Below are 10229 nucleotides of genomic sequence, written 5' to 3'. Positions count from 1 at the left end.
TTAAAAACATCAAACACTCCCCCTGTCTGCCTTCCCTCTCAATGGCATACTTGTCCATTTCATTGTGCTCCACTACACTGACAACTCAGAAAAAATCATGGGGGGGGAAAAACATCAAGAATAGAGGTGCTACGGATGGTCAGAAGGACCAAACGTGAAGATGGACATGGAGAAGCACCTCCCAGCCCATCACTTAGTTACTTAAGCACTCTCTGCTCACACCTGGGGACAGGTTACAGACCATGCAAACAACGCCAGGTGTGCCATCCACAAGCTCCTGACCTAAAGGGGGTGCGGGATGTGGGCAAATGTAGAGGTAATCAACAATGAGAAGTTGCAAATGAATAATAATGTAATGATGAACTGGAAATGACATGGGGACACCAAAGGGGCATGGGGATCCCCAAGACAGTGCCAGTTGCATAAACAAAGCCTCATGGAAGGCAGACAGGTTAAAATTGGAAACACTTTCAGTGCAGTCCAAGTCTGAGGCTGGTTGGAGAGATTAATGGAGCATGCAGCAGGCTGGCTCCATAATCATGAAATATAGACAGCACAGAGGTTGGCTCAGCGAGTTTCACTTGGGCCTTTTCCTGTGGAATATGATTTCCTAGGAAGGGGGAATAAATAAGGGTCACTGTGTGAAGCTGAGGAAATTTTTTGAGCCAGGAGAAGTCAGATCTAGCCCGTGGTAGAAGAGCTGTCAGGATAAAAATCGTGAAAGTTCTACCACTCTTTGTACTTGAAGCATTCAAGGACTTGGCCTTTCCCACCCCCCACCCCCAGTGCACGGTCCAGGCTGAGTCCTGTCTCTTTGGGTCTGATGCACTCACTGGGACTCCGGGGATGGACAGTGGGGGAAGTAAAGAATATCGGTTTATTCCTGCCACCCTCCATTCCCACCCCTGATATAAAACACCAGTCATAAAACAACCTAATCCAACCATTAAAGGATGAGCCAGATGTGATGGGACCCGTCTCACTAATTTTTAAGTTGTGTGATTTTCTGGACTGCAGACAAATTGGGTCTAATAGAGAGAAATAGCCCAAGTTCTATGGGAAATGCATGCAGTATACTCATGATGCTCGACGCTGGATCTCACTGCCCACTTTAAGGATCATTGTCTAGAAAACCACCAAAAGATGAAAACTGATACAAAGCTTAATAGTAAATGTCATAAGAGTAAATGCTTTTATGGGGTTAACCGGGGACGAGCCACAATGTTCTAAGCGCCTGACAGGCACGTCCAACCACAACCCTGTGATGGAGTCCCGATAACTACGCGTGCTTTAGAGAAATAAAGAAATTGAAGAAGAGGGATGTCCATTACTTCATTCATTCGTTCATTCATTCAGCAAATATTTTTGATCTCCTATTGTATGAGTAGACACAGGAAGTCGGCTCAATTGCAGGTTAGTGCTGAACATTTAGGTGGGTCTCATTTTAACTTAATCACCTCTTTGAAAGCGCTATTTCAAAATATAGTCACATTCTGAAGTACTGGGGGTCAGGGCTTTAACACAGGACGGAGGTAGGTTGGGCATGGACACCACTCAGCCCACTACAGCTGGGAAGACAATTTGATCCCTTGACCAAGGTCATGGGACCGTAACTTCATCTCTCTAAACTGGGTCCAGAAGGTTTCTTCTCCCCAGCAACATCAGGATTCACAAAAAGTCGAAATCCTGAATTCAGCCCATGGAGTGCGATGGAGGAAGTACACCAAGGCAAGTTCCCACATTGTGATCCAACGGTCCATCAACCGCAGTACAATGATGGCTTGTACACACCAAGGGAAGCAACTGTGTCCAACTGCCCAGACTGTTTGCTAAAAACACTTAAAAAGAAACATCTGTTTATACTATATATTTTTTTTCTTTTTTTTCCCCCTATGAATGCTTCAAAAGTGAATAAAGTAGATTTCAGTCACCCTGCCACACAAAGCTGGATTCATGCTTTCAGTAATCCTTCCTGTGCTTGTCACATTCATTCTTGCTCTGAGGCACTTCAAACCCTGTTGATTTATTCTTCCATGAATCCAAATGAAGGTAACACGGCAAAGCCAAGTTGTTCCTGCTGTTCGGGGTGGGATTTCACGGTCTATCTGCCAACTCATTAAGAGTACCCACCCCTTCCAGTTTTCCGGATTTATTCTGATTGTAATTTCTCTTAGTCTTCTTAATCTTGAAATAAAGAGCTTTTGGACCCAGCAGTGTATTACGTCCACCACAATATTCATTTACTTCAGTCCCTCAAGATGATTTGGAAGAACATTTAAAAATGTGGAAAAAGAAAGTGAACATGGCTGAGCAATCACAATGCATTGCCTGCACCAAGCTCTGAAAATGCATTCCCCACTTTAAATTTCTTGATCCCTTTAGAAGGCAGGGAAATAAACAGTTCAGATGTAGCTAGTCATAAGAAGATAAAGATCATTGTATGTTTTTATACAATGTTTCTTTTCAAACCCTTTGTAAATATCCAAGATTTGGAAACCCAGGTACTACTACATGGCACCATAATTGCTTGTCTGGAAAGGCTGCAGATAATTTGGTGCAGTATCTAGCTCCCTCCTGCTTTAAGTTAAAAAGGCTGCCTCTGGTGGAGAACAAAGAGCAACCATCTGCTTAGTCAGGAGAAGCCCCCTTTTGTGCAGAAGTCGGGAGGAGTGCATTGAGTTCTAATAGGGATTCTTTCTATCACTTAAGAGATCATTTTACATCCCATTGCCTCATGTTCCTTCCCATTAAGATGGCAATGCTTCACCAGATTCCTCCCTCACAAGAGTATTATGCAGAACAATTAAAGGTTAATTAATTAATTGGAGAACAACCAAGCAAGAGAGATAATGAGGATCTCTTACTGCATTTCCTTGGCTTTGGTAAAGGCCACCCCAAATCAATTTTAATCATTAGTAGTCACACTTAAAAGCTTAAAATGAACACGAATCCCTTGAATATAATTTTTCCCAAATCAGGTGTTTTTTTCCCCCTGCAAGACTGATCTCTACTAACGACTTCACTGGGTTAATCAATAAGTTACCTTGCATTAAATTTCATAGTTCTGTTGTGAGTCAATGAAAATGACAGGGTTTTTTTCTTTGCTATTTAATGTGGACTTTTTTTGTTGTTGTTAATTGTTACTGCATGTTTAAGTTAAATGGGAGAAATCCCATAGTCCAATATGAATTTGCTTATTTCTGTCTTTTATCTTCAGAGATAGTTCTGGCCAAAACCCAGGACAGAATAATGACAGAACTTGGATGCAAAGTCCATGACTTTAAAAAAAAAAATCTCTGATCACCTGCTGGTTATCCAAATGCTATTTTTCTAGGGTGAATGTGACCTGTTTTCCTCTCCATCTCTCTCCTGGTGCTCACTCTGCTGATGGAAGATGGGCTGGAGCACACATATGTAGACCAAGAGGGATGCATTAATGGGTTTGCTCCCTGCTGCTGGGATTGCTGGTGCTAGTTCTAAGCTGAGCTCTAAAGAGCTGTAGTTCTAAAGAGCTCTAAAGGCATTAAAGTGCCTTTAATGTTCCAGATAAGTGATGTCCAGGTGGTGGCTGAACTTTCATTTCCTTACCACCTCTATTCTAAACAGAATGGGATCTCTCATTCGTGTCCTGGAGAATGGAAGATGGAGTTCCTCCCCCTTACCAAACAACCTTTCCCTCTCTCATGGCCACAGCAAATCATATCTCTTTCTGAATGCAGAAAACCTCTAACCTGGGCTAGAGGTACGGCCTCTAGCAGCCAAAGAAACAGGCTGCTACAGTCCTTGAAGAATCATATTTTTCTTCTACTCAGTGCCAATCAGCAATTTTTTATTCAATTCATTCAACCACTGTTTATTGATGATCAACGTGTGACAACTAGGAGCAAACTAGTAGGAACAAAAAGAAGGTGTCAGACACAGTCTGCCTCAATGAGGTCAAAGTTAATCTAGGGGAGGAGCGCAGCATAGCAAGGCAAGAAGGTTAAGTCCAAATTCATTGGTTTGACCTCTACATAGGAAATACGGTCAAAGACTGAGTGAAGAGATAGAAAAAAGTCCAAGAGAAGATGAACATTTTTCTGTGGGGATAAAGTATTCAAAGTGTGAATCTGGGAATATTCAGAACTCATATTCTTGGAATAGAAATTCCTGTACTTTCACTGGGTTCAGAAGAATTTTTTTTGTAAACTCTTACAGATAAATGTCAAATTTCTTTTTACTAATAATGGAGTAGAGGGGCCTCAGAGATAATCCAAACCTCTCATTTTAAATATTAGAATAACTGAGCTCCCAAGCTAAATGATTTGCCTAAAATCATGTTGATTAAAAAAAATGGTGGATTGGGTCTAAAACTCAATTTTCCTGCCCAATCTCATGCTACTTCAGAATAAAAAATTACTATGTATTTGCTATAATTTCCCACCACATTTTTTCTTTTTTCTTTTTTTTTTTTTTAAAGATTTTATTTATTTATTTGAGAGAGAGAGAATGAGAGACAGAGAGCAGGAGAGGGAGGAGGGTCAGAGGGAGGAGAAGCAGACTCCCCGCCAAGCAGGGAGCCCGATGCGGGACTCGATCCCGGGACTCCAGGATCATGACCTGAGCCGAAGGCAGAGGCTTAACCATCTGAGCCACCCAGGCGCCCCACATTTTTTCTTAATACCTTGAAGCTTGTGGGGAAATTTTTAAGCTACATTAATAGACTTAATTAAAATATAACTTGATAGATTACAAAATGGTCACAAATTCTTTCACTCTGTCACCCCTTGAATGTATTCTTTACTTTGTCACCAGCTTTAACTAATGGGGCATGAACAAGAGTGAGGCTAGCTGAAGCCTCAAGGGAGCTCGTGCTTTTGGAACCCAGCCTCCATGTGAAGGAGCATACATAGCCTGCTGGATGATGAGAGACACATGGACTAGTCAGACCAGTTGCCCCATCAGCCAACAGCCCAGGCAGCCCTCTGCCAAATCACCAACTGGCTACAGACGCATGAATGAGCCCGACTGAGCTCAGCCAAGCCTAGCACAGAAAAACACCCAGTCAACTCCTGAGCTAAATAAATGTTGTAAAGTCCCATAAAAGTTGGGGTGGTTCATTGCAAAGCAAAAATTAGCTAAGACAATGAATATAAGAATGAATAATAGCCATCGGAGAAGTGAGTTCGAGAGGGGAGAGTTGCTAGTACAAGTAAATGGTGAGAGGTTCCTTTTGAAGCCTACACTTTATATACAAGAGAATAGAACCTTAATGCTGAATTTGCTGTTTTATGAAGGAAAAGGCAGAAGTTGTCTGCTATCCTTTCTCCTCAGGAGAAACTTCCTCACGGGATGGATACAAGTTCTCATTACACTTTTTCCTAACTTAATTTCAAGCCTTGGCCAATAACTGGCCACTAACTAACATGAAATTGCAAATAAAATTTTTCTATTTAGAGCACACACAGGCACATATGCACACACGCATGCGCGTGCACACAGACATTTATACACACGCGATGCTGGTAGAGGCAGGATTGTGCCTCCTCCTACAGGATCATTTATCCGGGAGACTGCATATTGTGATCTCTTCCAGCCAGGGCTCTGTTTACTGTGGATTTCTGCCAAGATAACCCTTGGCATTCTTCAAAGACTTCTCTTTTAACAAGAACATCTCTATAATGCAATATGCTTTCCAGGGGTTGAAATATAACCCTGATATAATATAAAGATAACTCCTTGTAATAATAAATGAAACACTACTTCCTGTGTTCTTTGAGAACAAAACTTAAAAGAAAAAAGGTTTTTAAAGTCTATTCAGAAAGAGATAGGCTCCTGACTATATTTGGTAACTTCTCCTCCCCACTGCACAATCTTAGGAGTTATGGGAGAATATATATACCTAAAGACAAATACATAATCAGTTTGGAAAACAAGAAGAGGTGTTTTCGGTAGATTAGAAGGAAAATAAAATTGTACCATAAGGAGTAAAAACCCATGTAGGAGAGGACTACTGTAAAATGTGGGGTGCTTCCAGCCTAAAGGTAGCAAAAATGGGAATGGACAAGAACCTGGGTGGGGTGGCTTCTGGAGCTGGTTGGGATAATGCCAACAGACAAGCCAGATGGTTGACCCCTCTTCCCCATCTACCTCCCCACCGGCTAGATGGTGCTTAATTGGCCTGTCTTAATCTAAGTAGAGTCAATCTGGCAGCTAGATGGGAGAGGCAGAACACAATCCTCAGGAGAATGGGGGCCAAAAGGGGTATTGGAAATTACTCATGTCCAGATGTCATGCCTTGCCCATCAGCACACACTGTGCCCACTGTCTATGCCCAAACCTGCACAGTGATGGCAGCGCACCCCACCTAGAAGCAGAGCCTTCTCATCCAGCATAATCAGTCATGGGGGGCCATGACAAACAGACAAAATAGTCCCAGAATCAGGTCAGCAGGAAATCAGGGCAAGAATCTGTGAACATTTGCGGGGATCAACAACATGGAAAAGGCTCACCAAACTCAACAAATGGAGAAATACAGTTAATACAGCTAACAGAAGCTTTTAGAATGGTTATAATCCCTACTCTCAGCAAATCTAAAAGGATACCGTAGTCATAAAAAAACAATCAGTTAGAGCTCTAGGAAATTTTTTAAAAATGTATTCTTAAAATTAAAAACTGAGTAATGGGACGAACAGCAAAATAGACACTGACGTAACATCAACTGGTGGCCTGGAAGAGGAATTCTGCCAGAATGCAGGACAAGAGGACCAAAAATTATAAGGCATAGAAGAAAAAGTAAGGGATTTGGAGAAACAAGTCAGAAGGGCCAACATTATCTAGTAAGAATTCTAGGAGAGACTAGAGTGAATGGGGAGCATGAGAACACTCAAAGCCATTGCAGAAAAGGAAGTCCCAGAACAAAAGAAAAACAGCACTTGAGCTGGGAGGCCTAGCTCTACGCTATTGACAAGAGATGGAGCTATACTATTACCATTGTCGAAGGTTGAAAATAAATACATATAAAAGCTCTACTAGGTAAAACCTACCAAAAGAGGGCTGAAGAGCAGTATTTTTAGGCAAATTAGAATCAGAAAGCATTACAGGGACAAGCGGTTATTTCATATTAATAAAAGGAACAACGAACCACTGCAACAGTCGTAAACTCTAGGTCTCTTATTTCCCTGCTTTAGAATATTTAAACAAAAATGAATAGAAGAAGGAAAACTTTAACAAATTCATCCCAACTGATACTAATGATTACATTTGGGGAGGAGGGTGAGGTTTGGTTAGACAATAAAGAAGACTTTTCTAAGTCTGGAGTACGTGAAATTATGTTCACAAGTTAGATGTATCCATATATTAATTTTGCATTTAATAAATTTTAAAAACAGGAAATACATATTTTAAATTGTACCGTACTTAATAGTACTTTGCATATTTAAGCCAGGAATAATTCCAATCCTAGTCCAAACTGGCCTTCCTCCCTCATCTATTAAAATCTTGTTAGTCTCTGCCACACACTTTTCATCACTAAATTTCTTGCCTTTCTGCACTGTTGTTCGGTTGTTGTTAAGTGAACGTCAATCATGTAACTTCAGTTGGAGTTATCTTGGAAGAAAGGGATTTTTCTTATATTCTAAATAAGAGCAGAATATTATTAATAGTATTTAGAAATAGTGTTTTGTCCAAGGCGCCTGGGTGGCTCAGTGGGTTGAGCTCAGGTCATGATCCCGGGGTCCTGGGATCCAGCCCCGCAACAGGCTCCCTGCTCCGCGGGAAGCCTGCTTCTCCCTTTGCCCCTCCCTGTGCTTGCATGCTCTCTTTCTCGCAAATATATAAATAAAATCTAAAAAAAAAAAAAAGTGTTTTGTAAAGAGTGCATATTATGCGGCACTTTGTATTATCTCATTTAATCTTCTCAATGGCCCTTCAGAATAAGCACCAGTATAGATCCCATTTTACAGATGAGGCACTTGAGGTTTTTTTAGGCAGGTTAAATAACCTGTCTAAATTCCCAGAGCAAATTAGAACAGAAAGAGCCACTATTTGAAAGTAGGTCTGCTTGATTCGGCATTCTGAATTTTAACCACTGTGAACGGGTCTGGGCACAAAGAACCTGCTCAACATAGGCTGCAATGATTACTGGCTGATTTCACATCTCGGGGGCAGTCCTCCTGTTTCATGACATCAAGCCCTCCTATGACATCAAGAGGAGGGATGTGAACTGTTTGAGACGGGGGGTGGACCTCAGCAATCATTTTACATGTGAGGAAAATGAAGCCCAGGGAGGTTAAGCGAGTAGACCAAGGTCACAGAGCTCGATCCTGGCACAGCCAGGACTGAAACGAACCTCCTGGATCCCAGATGCAGCAGGATGGAAAGCAACGTCAAGGTGGCCAGCAAAGTCAAAGGCCTTGGCTCCTGCAGCTTCCAACCACCCTCCTGACGCATTGTGGGCTACAGCACTTCCAGCTGAGCCATCCTTACGGCGCTGCAGTACCATTCCCCACCTCCGAGACCCAGCACATAAATCACCTCGCAGTGTGTCCTCGCAGAGCCACGCGACTCACCGCTGGGGGCTTTTCCAGAACGAAGGTGCGAAAATCAGACGTGATTCCTGGAGCAGAAAGCAGGACCTCAGACATTAAAAGAGGCACTGAGGGGCGAAAAACTAGAGAAGAGTCACAGGTGGAGAACAGAAAGATCCTGAGAGCATCCAGACAGCAGAAGAAGTAGGGCTGTCCACGTGAGAGAGTAGCTTCAGACAGCGACACCCAGAGGTCTGGATGAACACGATCCCAGAAGCTCCTGCCATAATTCCAGGGTCCCGGTTTCTCCTCCCCCGGTTGGGGGTGCCTGGTCTGTGAGTCCTGATGATGGTGAGAAATACCTCATTTTCGCCTTTGTCCAGGGTCCAAGCTGTAGTCGATGAGATGACCTGTAAAGTAAAATGGCTTTTTTTTCTTTTTTTAAGATTTTATTTATTAGCGTGTGCATGAGCGGGGGCGGGGGCAGTTGGGGTAGACAGAGAGGGACAAGCGGACCTCCCCCCGCCCCCCACCGAGTAGGGAGCCCAACAAGGAGGCTCCATCCCAGGACCCTGGGATCATGACCTGAGCCAAAGGCAGCCGCTTACCCACCTGAGCCACCCAGGCGCCCCTCTCTTTCTTTTTTTTAAGAATACTGAAACATTTTCTTTAAACTGTGTATTTCAGACCTACAGAGGTGTTTCAAAAATGAAACCATGAACACCTGCATACCCTTTGTCTAGACTCCCAGTGTGTTGCCACATTTCTCTACGTATTTTGTTCTTGTTCTTTTTCTTGCTAAACCACTTGAGAATTTCCATATATTGTAACTTTTTACCCCTGAATACCTCAGCCCACATATCGTAAGCACAAGAACATTCCCTTATGTAATTAAAACATGATGACCAAATCCTGGTTATTTTACACTGGCACACTATTATTACCTAACGTACAGTCCATATTCAAATTGTACCAGTTCTTTTAATAATGTTCTTTATAGCATTTCCCCCCCTGATCCAGGAACCCATCTCAGATCCAACACTGCATATAGTTGACATTTCTCTTTAGGCTCCTTTAATCTGGAACAATTTCTCAGCCTTTGTTCTTCATGACCTTGACGTTTTGAAGAGTACTAGTTGTCCCTCCTTTGGGGTTTATCCAGTGGCTTCTTGTGATGAGAATCATTCAGTATTTACGGCAGACCTACCACAAAATCAAGGTTGTGTTCAAGTGAAATGGCTTTAATCACAATAATTTTATATGATATTAATCCTATCAGATATGCTGTTTCTTAGGCACTAGCTAAGTGTGAGAAGTACATGCTGACCCACCAGGAACTAGCCTCCGATGGGGAGATTGAAACTAAACTAATCAAGGGTGATGTTTATAAAACAAGAGGTGGTGGACAGTCTGTTCAGTTTACGGATATTGAGACTTTAAAACAAGAATCGCCAACTGGTCGAAAACGAAGATCTTCCACAGCAGCACCTGCCCCACCAGATGGTACAGAGTCGGAATGGACTGATGTAGAAACAAGGTGTTCTGTGGCTGCGGAGATGAGAGCAGGATCTCAGCTGGGACCTGGATATCAGCATCAGGCACAACCCAAGCGCAAGAAACCATGACCTGACAATCTCATTTGTGTTGGTGATTTCTCCAAAGCCATGCCAGGAGTCTTCTGAGTCATCTCGCAGCTTTGTTGACTATCACAGACCTCAGATA

Source organism: Leptonychotes weddellii, chromosome 10, assembly GCF_054177405.1.
Source record: "Leptonychotes weddellii isolate Sample4059 chromosome 10, ASM5417740v2, whole genome shotgun sequence".
Lineage (NCBI taxonomy): Eukaryota > Metazoa > Chordata > Mammalia > Carnivora > Phocidae > Leptonychotes > Leptonychotes weddellii.
This window is presented reverse-complemented; position numbering follows the sequence as displayed.